The sequence below is a fragment of the Bufo bufo genome, chromosome 6 (genome assembly GCF_905171765.1).
Source record: "Bufo bufo chromosome 6, aBufBuf1.1, whole genome shotgun sequence".
NCBI classification, from domain to species: Eukaryota; Metazoa; Chordata; class Amphibia; order Anura; family Bufonidae; genus Bufo; species Bufo bufo.
In genome coordinates, this window is record NC_053394.1 from 385,176,070 (window position 1) to 385,190,121 (window position 14,052).

The 14,052-nt window shown below is 42.9% G+C and overlaps 1 protein-coding gene across 1 annotated transcript in view; it reads left to right on the plus strand.

The window, feature by feature from the left end:
• LOC121003524 (zinc finger protein 585A-like) overlaps positions 1–14,052 on the plus strand; it is a 295,023-nt gene that overhangs the window by 93,974 nt on the left and 186,997 nt on the right. The gene's annotated exons all lie outside the window — the stretch shown is intronic.

Below are 14,052 nucleotides of genomic sequence, written 5' to 3' on the forward strand. Positions count from 1 at the left end.
TATTGAATGAATATTGGCAATCAAAGGGCAGATCCAGTTAAAAGTGAAACTAAAGTATATATTTTTCTTATATATATATATATATATATATCTCCTCTAAACACAAATGTTTGCTGAGAGAAACAAAAAAACTAAAAAAAAACTGTATTCCACCCTGCCTGTGATCGGTATGGGGACCCTCCATTAATGTAAAACTGCAAATACAGGGGCCTATACAGGTGAAACTCGAAAAATTCGACTATCGTGCAAAAGTCCATTTATTTTAGTAATGCAAATTAAAAGGAATTGCATTAATGCAGCTTAGGCCTCTTTCACACTTGCGTTGTCCGGATCCGTCGTGTACTCCATTTGCCGGAGGTGCCCGTCGGATCTGTAACAACGCAAGTGAACTGAAAGCATTTGAAGACTGATCCGTCTTCAAAATGCGTTCAGTGTTACTATGGCACCCAGGACGCTATTAAAGTCCTGGTTGCCATAGTAGTAGTGAGGAGTGGGGGAGCAGTATACTTACAGTCCATGCGGCTCCCGGGGCGCTTCAGAATGACGTCGGAGCGCCCCATGCGCATGGATGGCGTGATCCATGCGATCACGTCATCCATGCGCGTGGGGCGCCCTGACGTCACTCTGAAGCGCCCCGGGAGCCACACGGACGGTAAGTATACTGCTCCCCCGCTCCCCACTACACTTTACCATGGCAAACAGGACTTTAGCGTCCTTGCAGCCATGGTAACCATTCAGAAAAAGCTAAACGTTGGATCCGGTAATGCGCCGAAACAACGTTTAGCTTAAGGCCGGATCCTGATTAATGCCTTTCAATGGACATTAATTCCGGATCCGGCCTTGCGGCAAGTGTTCAGGATTTTTGGCCGGAGCAAAAAATGCAGCATGCTGCGGTATTTTCTCCGGCCAAAAAACGTTCCGGTCCGGAACTGAAGGCATCCTGATGCATCCTGAACGGATTTCTCTCCATTCAGAATGCATGGGGATAATCCTGATCAGGACGAAGGAACTCTATGCCGGAGCAAAACAACGCAAGTGTGAAAGAGCCCTTAAAATTAGAATTTTGTGAAAAGGTTCAATATTCTAGACTCAAAGTGTCACACTCTAGTCATCTAATTAATCCATACCCCCTGAGCAAAGGGTACCTCAAAATTGTGACTTTGGAGTTTCATAAACTGTAAGCCATAATCATCCAAATTATAACAAATAAAGGCTTGAAATATCTCGCTTTGCATGTAATGAGTCTGTCTCATATATTAGTTCACCTTTTATGTTGGATTACTGAAATAAATGAACTTTGCACGATATTCTAATTTTTTCAAGTTTCACCTGTATGTAAAAGTCTTGTTTACTGCCTGAGAAGAACGCTTAAAATTATTAATTTATTTGGATAATATTAAAATGTTGTGGCTACCCGCCAACAATACAATTCAGGCTGGTGCAGTGGAGTAGTGGACTGTGAAAGGAATCCATGTTCTTTATTATGTCAAAATCAATTCTGCTTTTACTGAAGTTTCATTTCTATGTTAGGTACTAACTCTGATTGCTGTGAAACTAATATACTGTAAGGTTTCTATTCTCTGTAACCCTGAATCTTATCTCTTTGGCACTACTCCCGGACAATATTCCTAATATGGAAGTTCCGTTTTTGTTTCTATTTCTCTGAGCGTAGAATGAAACGTGTTAATATGATAGGTTAAATACATAACATACGATGATGCCAATTAAGAGGGTAAAGCCCCCTCTATATAACCTGTGTGCGTTAAAAATAAACCTTAGAGTGTTCATTCAGTACATCACTGTTGTGTCTTTTATTACATACTGAGTGAAGCGCTCTCCTGACGTCAGAAGGACTCAAACCAAGCCGATACTAGAAGTTTGGTGCCAGGGGTACCAAGTGGGACAAAGAGATTCCTATCAGTTGGGGGCTCGTCCGGGATCGGGAAGGTTTTCCTCGTGTTCGGTAAGGAAGGCATCTGTTATTGTCCTCTGGCCGATCCGAGGACCACGTCCCGATCTAGTAAGTAGAACCTACAACTTCTAGTATAATTACTGTATCAGGGATACAGGGTACAGACTCCGGGAGTCTGGGGGAGTGACCCGGGGACTCCGGGAGTTCGCCGTGAGGATCACTCAGAGAAAATATAGTGCGCACTAGATATACTGTCTCAGGGAGACAAAGACGGAGCTTGGTTTGACTCTTTACTTTTTAAAAGCTGTTTTAAAGTATAAGATTATTAGAGTTGATATAAGGATACTGATGTCCGGGTGGTAAGTGTACGGACTGAAGTTCACTATTTGCATAGAGTTTTAAGGACATTGCATTGTTGTTTTACTGTGTTGCGGAGGTCTGCAATACGCCCCACCCCCGGCTGGGAGCAATCCGTTAACCCACAGATAGGTGAACACAAGCAGCAGACCAAAGCAACAAATTATATGTTTGATGAAACTCTCTGATATATTGTGATCAGACCTGAGTCCTTTGCCTAGTTGACAGGATTAATTTCTCTGAGCCTTAAAGGTTCAGTGCAGCCAGTCCTAGGAAAGTAGCATCATTAAAATATCAGACGGAATGGGATCACAAGAGTCTAAAACCAATTATCCCAAACCTGAGACGGGAGAAACATGCAAAGTTTATGTTGCACGGTGTAGTCCCACAAATTACTTCCTAGTTAACCCATGGGTGGATAATTTAGCTGGATGGACTGAGTTCATGCAAGCTGCTAGCCCCTTTCCCAGGGACGGCGATAATAGCCCGTACCACATGGACATGATAAAGGGTCTTTGTCTGGAAGACAAAGAAGCATGGCCACATTTTGACCATGATCCGTCCTGGAATATGGATTACATGATACAAGGGGGTGAACAATGGTTGGAGATAGCCCCACATTGGTACAATGTACCATCAATTAAGAAGAAAGGGAAAACTAATAAGATTCCAAAAGATGACAGTCAGTTACATAAAATGGAGAAAAGAACAGAATTAAAAGACGTGTCTGAAAAGCCAAACCCACCACCTTACACTGTCCCGTCCGCCCCTGCACCCCATCTCACACTAAACCCTGTACACATATGTCCAAGCATGCAGGAGATACAGGACGAAGATATAGGTGCTACATTTATGCAGGTCCATGACGACCTAGAGAAAACAAAATACAGTCAAAAACAACAGAAAGCTGCAGAACAATATAAGTACCACACACGCAGCAAGGGAATAGAAGCTAAAGAAGAACAGGTAGAACTCAGTGCACCCTTCATAACAATAGGAGAACACTTAATGAAGAAACCCATGGACATCGAGGACCTTAATAAAATTATCAAACACTGCCCCAAACCCACAGTGGCTCCTTTGGGAACCATCACCTATCTTAAAAAGGCTTGTAAAGGCAGAAATTGTACACAAGAAGATTTAAGGCTCATAATAGATGGCATCATAGGAACACATACTGCTTGGGATTGGGATGAAGTCCCATACATTTCTACACTAGTAGATGGAACTGTTGATGCCAGCCGGTACATATGCAATACAGAAGAAGGAATGAAGAAGATTTGGACCCAAGTTGAGGATCATATGAATAAGGTATTCAAACAAAAATCATCTCTGCCTATTGCTGTAGCTTGTAAACAAAAGCCCACAGAGTCTGTTACTGAGTTTTGGAAGAGATTCATGGACTGTTGGAGACTGGAGGCGGGACTCCCTACCCTCCAGAACGACAGCCTGATCATCTCCACATTCATTAACAATCTGTCAGACAAATTAACCCTTTCAGTGAAACAAGGTGTATCCTCATGGACCTCAGATGATACTGTCACTTTTGAAAAACACCTTTATGAAAAGGAATCAGCAGGATGTTTCGAAATCAGAAAAATCACACCCACACATGCCTATGCCAACAACAGGGGAGGGGGCAGAGGAAGGAGGAGAGGAGGACATACTAGTTACAACCAGAACACACAGTGGCAGCAAGGACACCCACAAGATCAGATACAAAATAACTGTTGTTATAACTGTGGGAAAGAAGGACATTGGGCAAGACAGTGTACACAGCCCAGGAGGCACCGGGGTAGACAGGGCCAAAGTCAGGTACCAGACACAAATACACAGTCTTTTAACCTTCCTCAACAAAGACCCCAACAAACAGGCCAACAACCAAGATTCCCCATTGATTGGAATCAGCAACAACAATCATACTGATGCTGCCCGGAGGGAGGTACCCCGATTTTCACACAGGTCACCACACACTGGAAAGACACACCTGTTATTCTACTGAGAGTGGGAGGAAGAAGAGTAGGATTCATGGTAGATAGCGGTGCAACTTCAAGTGTGTTAAGTAAAGATTTATACAAGGGACCATTGAGAAAATCTGAGCCCTCTATGGGAATTAATGGGGTTTTAACAAAAACTTTCAAAACTGACTCACTACCACTTGAGACCATGGACAAGGAGTACATCACAGACCATGCCTTCAGCATTATACCAGATTGCCCTGTCAGCCTGTTAGGGAGAGATTTGTTCATTAAGCTTGATTTACAAGTGTCAGCCAAAAATCAGGGCATAAGAGTACACTCAGATCTCATTCCAATCTCTACACCAGTGCCACTGATTCTTGCAAACATACAGGACCACCCAGAACTCAACAACATCAACCCTGCATTATGGTCTTCAAATGAATATGACACGGGGTTCATAGATTGCACACCTTACAAGGCTACTGTGATATCAGGTGTCCTCTCAGTGTTCCAGAAACAGTACCCGTTGTCCACAGAAAAAATTGAGGGCTTGAGGCCAATGATCGAAGAGTTTTTAAAAGAAGGCATCCTGGAAGAGGTGATTTCACCCTTCAGCACTCCCATAAATCCTGTGGCAAAAGCAGATGGTTCAATTCGCTTTGTGCAGGATTTAAGGGGAATCAACAACATCATTGTGCCTATAGCCCCCATTGTACCTGACATTACTCAGTTGCTATCTGCCATTCCAGCGGACGCTGTTTGGTTCAGTGTGATAGATCTGAAAAATGCATTCTTTTCTATCCCAGTTGACAAGAAGACCAGACTACTTTTTGCTTTTTCCTTCGAGGGGCGACAACTAACCTGGGCAAGAATGCCGCAGGGATATGCTGATTCACCTGTAGTGTTCAGCATTGTCCTCCAAATGACTTTAAAACCATGGCACCCCCCCCAAGGTTCCGTGTTGTTGCAATACGTGGATGATTTACTGTTGTGCAGTATGTCAGTGGAGGCCAACATTGAGGATGGTATATCACTGTTACAATGGTTGTTTGAATGTGGACACAAAGTGTCATTAGGGAAAATGCAATGGTGTAAACAGCAAGTCGAATACTTGGGGTTTGTCCTGACAAAGGGGGAAAGGAGGATCAGTCCAGGGAGAGTTCAGTCTGTAGCGGGATTGGTCACCCCGCACTCCAAGAAGGAAATGCTATCCTTCCTTGGAATGATAAACTACTGCAGACAATGGATCCCAGACTGTTCCTACCATGATAATATCTTGAGACAGGCAACACTGCAGGACAAACCTGATTTAATAAGATGGTCTTCAGAAATGTACAATGCATTTGATTATCTGAAATGTTCATTAATGTCAAGTCCAGGATTGGGCCTCCCTGACTACAAACTGCCCTTCCACATGTTTGCACGACAAAACTGTAAAACCATGGCGGGCGTGCTGACACAAGAACATGGAGGCAAGTTGCGCCCATGTGCATTTTTCTCGAAGGTAATGCCCACCTCTGTCCAAGGGATGCCGGCATGTCTGCGTTCTCTTGCAGCCTGTGCTATGATGGTAGAGTTGGCAACTCCTTTTACAATGGGACATTACACCATTTTGCACACCACACATGATGTTGTAGGCCTACTCAAGGGCATCCACACACAACACATGTCTGCACAAAGGCTTTCAGGATATGAGGTACTACTGCTCAGTGACCCTTCACTCGAAATCAAGTATGCTTCCCACACCTCAGGACCAGCACCAATACTGAATGCTCTCTTAGGCCTTAAAGGACAGGAAGATTGCCTCACAGATACACATGATTGCTTACAGGTCCTGGAACACGAAACTTCTCCAAGACATGATTTGTCATCCACACCCATTATAGGTGCTCCAGAGGTTTTTGTAGACGGTTCATGCACCAGACCAGATGACACCAGTTACTGTACAGGCTACGCCATTGTCATGCTCCCAGATGTTGTACTAGAGGCAAAGCCCATAAAGTTTCAGTCTGCACAGGCAGCTGAACTCATTGCCCTTACCAGGGCATGCATTCTACATGCTGAAAAAACAGTCACCATTTATACTGACAGTAGGTACGCACATGGGGTAGTGTGGGATCATGGAATGATTTGGCACAGAAGAGGTTTCACTGCAGCAGATGGTAAACGCATCTCACACTCACAGTTGGTCGCAGATCTACTTGAAGCCATCAGATTGCCTTCACAATTGGCAATTATCCACTGCAAGGCACACACCAATGGTAAGGATCATGTCTCACAGGGCAATGCGCTGGCAGATAGGGAGGCGAAACGAGCAGCCGACTACAGCCCCTCAGGTCCATGTAAACGTTGGGAGATGCCATGTTTGGCACCCCCAACCCTTGAGATGTCACAAATGCTTACCGATCTTCAAAGATACGCCACTGAACGGGAACGGCAAGACTGGTGTTATCCAGTATTGCAGAAAAATTCTAAGACAGAATTACTCTGCAAAGAGGGGAGACCATGCATTCCCCAACACAGTGCTTCCATCTTCATAGCACATTTCCATGGAGCAGGACATAACAGCATACAGACAACTCAGTCATTGTTGAGTCAAAATTTTTACATTACTGACATCAAAAAGTTAGTAACAGAATATGTACACAGGTGCATTACATGTTTGAGGAACAACCCCAACAACCCCTTGAAGGTAGTCCATCAACACCTTGACTATCCCACTACTCCATTCACCCATTTACAGGTAGACTTCACACATATTCCCAAAACTCAGGGTAGACAGGAATATGCTTTGGTGATTGTTGACATGTTCTCCAGATGGCCTGAAGTATTCCCCACCAAATCAGAGGATGCTAAAACAACAGCAAGGATACTTACTCAACAAATCATTCCTAGGTGGGGATGCCCTCTGATGATTGAATCTGACCAAGGGCCAGCATTCACCTCCAAACTCAACAAGGAAATTGCTAAATTACTACATATAGAATGGAAATTTCACATTCCATATCACCCGCAAAGTTCTGGCATTGTGGAACGCATGAACAGGACTATCAAAGATAAATTGAGGAAGGCCACTGCAGGTACTTTTGAAAAATGGAAAGAGATCCTACCCATAATACTTGCAGAAATAAGGATGACACCTAATAAGAGGTTAGGGTTATCACCATTCGAGATACTCATGGGAAGGCCTTTCCCCACCCCCTGGGCAAGACGCCCAATGATAGTGCAGGAAGGTGATCTTGATTTAATAAGGGAAGAAAATGTCACCAAATTGATACAGGTTCTTAATAAAACTGAGGAAAAAGTTGCTTGTAAGTCTCCCTCTCTTCCACAGGAACCCACCCACCCATACAGGGTGGGGGATGAGGTAGTGATCAAAACACTGAAGAAAGGAAAATCCCAAGGTGACTTCGCATATGGCCCACCCACTACCGTGGTTGCAGTGACCAGAACAGCTGTGCTGACTGAACAATCTCCAACTTGGATCCACGCCACCCGAGTGAAGCTTGTGAGAAAAAGAGAGGAGGCAGGAACGGAGGCAGACAGCCTTGGCCTTGAAGAAAGACAAGAGGTACTAACGAGGGCAGACAGCCCTGACCTCCAACAAGGCCCAGAGGTACTAACGGGGGCAGACAGTCCTGACCTCCAACATGATGAGCTCCTCACTCCTTTCTGGGAAATGGTTGAATGTACTGACTAAGATTGCTTCAATAATCTTGTTGATTATACCAATTAGTAGTAAGGGGGAAGTAGCCGCAACTAGCAAGGGCGGCGTCATCACTTTTTGGTATAATTCATCTAACACTCACGTAGCCACCTACACCTTTTGCCTTTGTGATATCTTGAAAAAATGTTCATATTATAGCTATTGTTCCAACGACTATGTAGAAGGACAGGCCTATATATGTGTAACAGACTCATACTGGGGAAAAGGTTGTGGATACTGGGGATCAGTGGGATGGAATACAGGAACAAAATGGGGATATAAACCAGAAAGCGCCCTCAAAAGGAGGGATAAAAATTCTAAGTCCCTTTTGACTAGAATGACACTCCTTGAGAGAGGGACGTGTTATGTGGACACCTCTTCAGTGTATCATTGCAAAAAAAGGTCAGCGGAAATGAAAATTGTATTGACAATAGACAACCCTGGTAAATATGATGAAGGAGATTATGTATTAGGATGGTACTATCATAACATGTGGGGAGCTGAGACTTCTCAGGTAACACAAATGTTCAAACTTAGAGATATGTATAAGTCTAAGGAATACCAGCCCATCACAGGTGTCCCCAAAAACCCACTAGCTCCACATATAGTTTCTCTAAAAAACCTAAGGGCCATATCTAATCCCACATATGAGGATACTTTAGCCATGGGGACGGGCTTTTCTGATGTTAATCTGTGGCTGGAGTGGATGAAGTATAGTGCAGCCTCTGTGAATAAAAGTAACTGTTACATATGCGGTGCTGCCAAGCCACACCTAGGTACCGTACCTCTAGTGTTACCAGAAAGTGTTGAAGAATGTTTTTTGACTCTTTTTGTTAATATGTCTTATAACCACAGTGCATGTACAGAATGGAAATCAAAATACCCTCTTTTGTTAAAAAATCCTCGCCCAGGGGCAGGTATCCAGGTATATCCAGGTAACTACACATGTTACAAAGGGAGCACACATGGGAGGAATGTACAGAATTTCACCAAAGGTTATTGTCACAAATACAGCAATCTGAACATATCCCTCACTCAGAACCAAGTGTACTCCATAGGAGATGTGTACTGGATCTGTGGAGATGGAAAGATAAGATCCAGATTGGAAGGTGCCTGGAAAGGTGAATGTGCGCTTGCCAAAGCTATAATGAACATGCACATTTTTTCTGAATCAGATATTATAGAAAAAGGGGTGCTAAAGAGAAACAAAAGAAGCGCCCCCCTTTCAAGTTTTGATCCCCATGTGTATATAGATGCAATAGGTGTTCCAAGAGGGGTCCCAGATGAGTTCAAAGCTAGAGATCAAGTAGCCGCCGGATTTGAATCAATATTTCCCATCATTACTGTGAATAAAAATGTGGATTGGATAAATTACATATACTACAATCAGCAAAGGTTTGTAAACTATACCAGAGATGCATTTCTAGGGGTAGCAGAAGAACTACAAGCAGACTCAATCATGACATTCCAGAATCGAATGGTGTTGGATATGATTCTTGCAGAGAAGGGCGGAGTGTGCCGAGTATTGATTGATCCAACCTCCTGCTGCACATACATACCAAATAATACTGGCCCCACTGGTAAGGTCACAATAGCTATAAAAAAGCTTGAAGATCTGTCAGTAGAACTGAAAAAGAACTCAGGTATAAATGATCCATGGGATCAATACTTTGGGTGGTTCACAAATTGGAAACAAGGTCTCATGCAACTAGGGATTGTCATACTAATAGTAATTGTAGTAATAGGTGTAGTAGCATTATGTGTTATTCCCTGTGTGAGACGAATGCTAGAAAAAGGGCTCTCTAATATGTCATTATATCAGACTACTGTACCCCAGGAGGATCGAAGCCCAGATGGGTATAAGAATTACCTAATATCATATAGAGAGAAAAAGGACAAGAAAGGAAAGAACCATGTAGTGTGATCCACTAAAGGTTCTTAAGAGGGGATTTGAAAGGAATCCATGTTCTTTATTATGTCAAAATCAATTCTGCTTTTACTGAAGTTTCATTTCTATGTTAGGTACTAACTCTGATTGCTGTGAAACTAATATACTGTAAGGTTTCTATTCTCTGTAACCCTGAATCTTATCTCTTTGGCACTACTCCCGGACAATATTCCTAATATGGAAGTTCCGTTTTTGTTTCTATTTCTCTGAGCGTAGAATGAAACGTGTTAATATGATAGGTTAAATACATAACATACGATGATGCCAATTAAGAGGGTAAAGCCCCCTCTATATAACCTGTGTGCGTTAAAAATAAACCTTAGAGTGTTCATTCAGTACATCACTGTTGTGTCTTTTATTACATACTGAGTGAAGCGCTCTCCTGACGTCAGAAGGACTCAAACCAAGCCGATACTAGAAGTTTGGTGCCAGGGGTACCAAGTGGGACAAAGAGATTCCTATCAGACTGTTTGTCTAATATTCAGCCACTAGCTTCACTAGTACCAATGATACTTCTGTGTGCAGTACTGGATAATCTACACCAGGATAACTTCTCTCAGAGTAGATACACTTTTTGTTTGTAGTGTGTATCATGGGTTAGGGTACTTTCACACTTGCGTTTTTCTTTTCCGGCATAGAGTTCCATCACAGGGGCTCTATACCGGAAAATAACTGATCAGGCATATCCCCATGCATTCTGAATGGAGAGTAATTTGTTCAGTTTGCATCAGGATGTCTTCAGTTCAGTCGTTTTGACTGATCAGGCAAACGAGAAAAAAAAAACTGAAGACATGCCTGAACGCCAGATCCGGCATTTTTTCCCCCTAGGAATGTATTAGTGCCGGATCCGGCATTTAAAATACTGGAATGCCGGATCCGTCCTTCCGGCCTGCGCATGTGCAGACCGGTAAAATTGTGAAAAAAGATACAAGACGGATCCATCTGTCCGCATGACAAGCGGAAAGACGGATCCATCCTTGCAATGCATTTGTGAGACGGATCCGATCCATCTCACAAATGCTTTCAGTCAGCGGCAGATCGGCGAATCCGGACTGCCGCAAGTGTGAAAGTAGCCTTAATAGGTCAAACAGAGGCAATGACAGCACTCACAGAGGTATGTGAAAGTCCAAAAAATAGAGCTGGATTCCCACAAGAGCTGGTGTCCAGACATGTGGAAAAAGGGGCGTCATTCACACTTGTAAATGGCTAGTTTTTTGCAGTATAGTGGAATGACAGATCGGATGTAACATAGTTTATAAGGTTGAAAAAAAGACATCTGTCCATTCAGTTCAGCCTGTTATCCTGTAAGTTGATCTAGAGGAAGGCAAAAAAAAAACTAAAAACTGTGAGGTAGAAGCCAATTTTCCCCACTTTAGGGGGAAATAATTTGTTCCCGACTCCAATCAGGCAATCAGAATAACAACCTGGATTAACGACCCCTCTCTAGAAGCTATAGCCTTAAATATTATTACACTCCAGAAATACATCCAGGCCCCTCTTAAACTCTTTTAGTGAATTCACCATCACCACCTCCTCAGGCAGAGAGTTCCATAGTCTCACTGCTCTTACCGAAAATAATCCTTTTCTATGTTTGTGTACAAACCTTCTTTCCTCCAGACGCAGTGGATGTCCCCTGGCCACAGTCCTGGGGATAAATAGATGATGGGAGAGATCTCTGTATTGACCTCTGATATACACTCACCTAAAGAATTATTAGGAACACCATACTAATACGGTGTTGGACCCCCTTTTGCCTTCAGAACTGCCTTAATTCTACGTGGCATTTATTCAACAAGGTGCTGATAGCATTCTTTAGAAATGTTGGCCTATATTGATAGGATAGCATCTTGCAGTTGATGGAGATTTGAGGGATGCTCATCCAGGGCACCAAGCTCCCGTTCCACCACATCCCAAAGATGCTCTATTGGGTTGTGATCTGGTGACTGTGGGGGCCATTTTAGTACAGTGAACTCATTGTCATGTTCAAGAAACCAATTTGAAATGATTCGAGCTTTGTGACATGGTGCATTATCCTGCTGGAAGTAGCCATCAGAGGATGGATACATGTTCTCATTCTGTTTACGCCAAATTTGGACTCTACCATTTGAATGTCTCAACAGAAATCGAGACTCATCATCAGGCAACATTTTTCCAGTCTTCAACAGTCCAATTTTGGTGAGCTCGTGCAAATTGTAGCCTCTTTTTCCTATTTGTAGTGGAGATGAGTGGTACCCGGTGGGGTCTTCTGCTGTTGTAGCCCATCCGCCTCAAGGTTGTGCGTGTTGTGGCTTCACAAATGCTTTGCTGCATACCTCGGTTGTAACGAGTGGTTATTTCAGTCAACGTTGCTCTTCTATCAGCTTGAATCAGTCGGCCCATTCTCCTCTGACCTCTAGCATCCACAAGGCATTTTTGCCCACAGGACTGCCGCATACTGGATGTTTTTCCCTTTTCACACCATTCTTTGTAAACCCTAGAAATGGTTGTGCTTGAAAATCCCAGTAACTGAGCAAATTGTGAAATACTCAGACTGGCCCGTCTGGCACCAACAACCATGCCACGCTCAAAATTGCTTAAATCACCTTTCTTTCCCATTCTGACATTCAGTTTGGAGTCCAGGAGATTGTCTTGACCAGGACCACACCCCTAAATGCATTGAAGCAACTGCCATGTGATTGGTTGACTAGATAATTGCATTAATGAGAAATAGAACAGGTGTTCCTAATAATTCTTTAGGTGAGTGTATTTATACATAGGTATTAGATCTCCCCTCAGTCTTTTTTTCTAAAGCGAATAACCCTAATTTTGATAGGGTACTGTAGTCCACTTTAGTTGCCCTCCTCTGAACCCTCTCCAGCTCTGCTATGTCTGCCTTATTCACAGGAGCCCAAAACTGTACACAATACTCCTTGTAAAGTGGCAGGACTATGTTCTCATCATGGGCACCTATGCCTCTTTTGATGCAACCCATTATCTAATTTTTCCTGGCAGCAGCTGCCTGACCGTTTCTACAGCTTAGTTTGCTGTTCACTAAATTTTCTAGGTCCTTTACCACGTCAGTGTTACCCAGTGTTTTACCATTTAGTATGTACTGGTGACTTGAATTATTCCTTCCCATGTGCATAAACTTACATTTGTCAGTGTTAAACCTCATCTGCCACTTATCTGCCCAAGCCTCCAATCTATCCTGATCCCTCTGTAGCAGTATACTGTCCTCTTCCATTTTAATTACTTTACACAGTTTAGTGTCATCTGCGAAAATGTATATTTAAGGGTCCATTCACACGTCCGTTGTTTCTTTCCTGATCTGTTCCGTTTTTTGCGGAACAGATCTGGACCAGTTCTGTACCCATTCATTTTCAATGGGTCCTGAAAAAAAATCAGACATTGAGCTGTCCGATTTTTTTCAGGACCCATTGAAAATGAATGGGTACAGAACTGGTCCAGATCTGTTCCGCAAAAAACGGAACAGATCAGGAAAGAAACAACGGACGTGTGAATGGACCCTTACTGTGCAAGCCTTCTACAAGATCATTATTAAATATATTGAAGAGAATAGGGCCCAATACTGACCCCTGAGGTACTCCACTAGTGACAGTGACCCAATCTGAGTGTGTACCATTAATAACCACCCTCTGTTTTCTATCACTGATGGTAGAGGGGATAAAAAAGGAGGGGGGGTTAATCTCTGATCTTCTAGAGAAGAAGTTTGAGAGTACCTAGCTGGGCACCAAAGGAAGGACCTGTACAAGTATTAGGAGAGGTAATTTGTTGCTTTTGCTTTCGATTTATGTGAGAGGGATAACAGGCTGCCAGGGGAAAAACAACCATCAAGGGAGTTCCTTAATGGGTAAAGTCAAGGCAGAGAAAACAAAGGAAATTATTTTTTTTGCCCCTTTAGGTGGCGCCACAGACCCTCGGATCAAAGTATGTGTTATAGATCCAATAATTGAAGGATAACAATTAGTAGGTTGGAGTGTCTATAGAATTCCTATATATATGTATATATATATATACACTTACAGTACAGACCAAAAGTTTGGTCACACCTTCTCATTCAAAGAGTTTTCTTTATTTTCATGACTATGAAAATTGTAGATTCACACTGAAGGCATCAAAACTATGAATTAACACATGTGGAATTATATTCATAACAAACAAGTGTGAA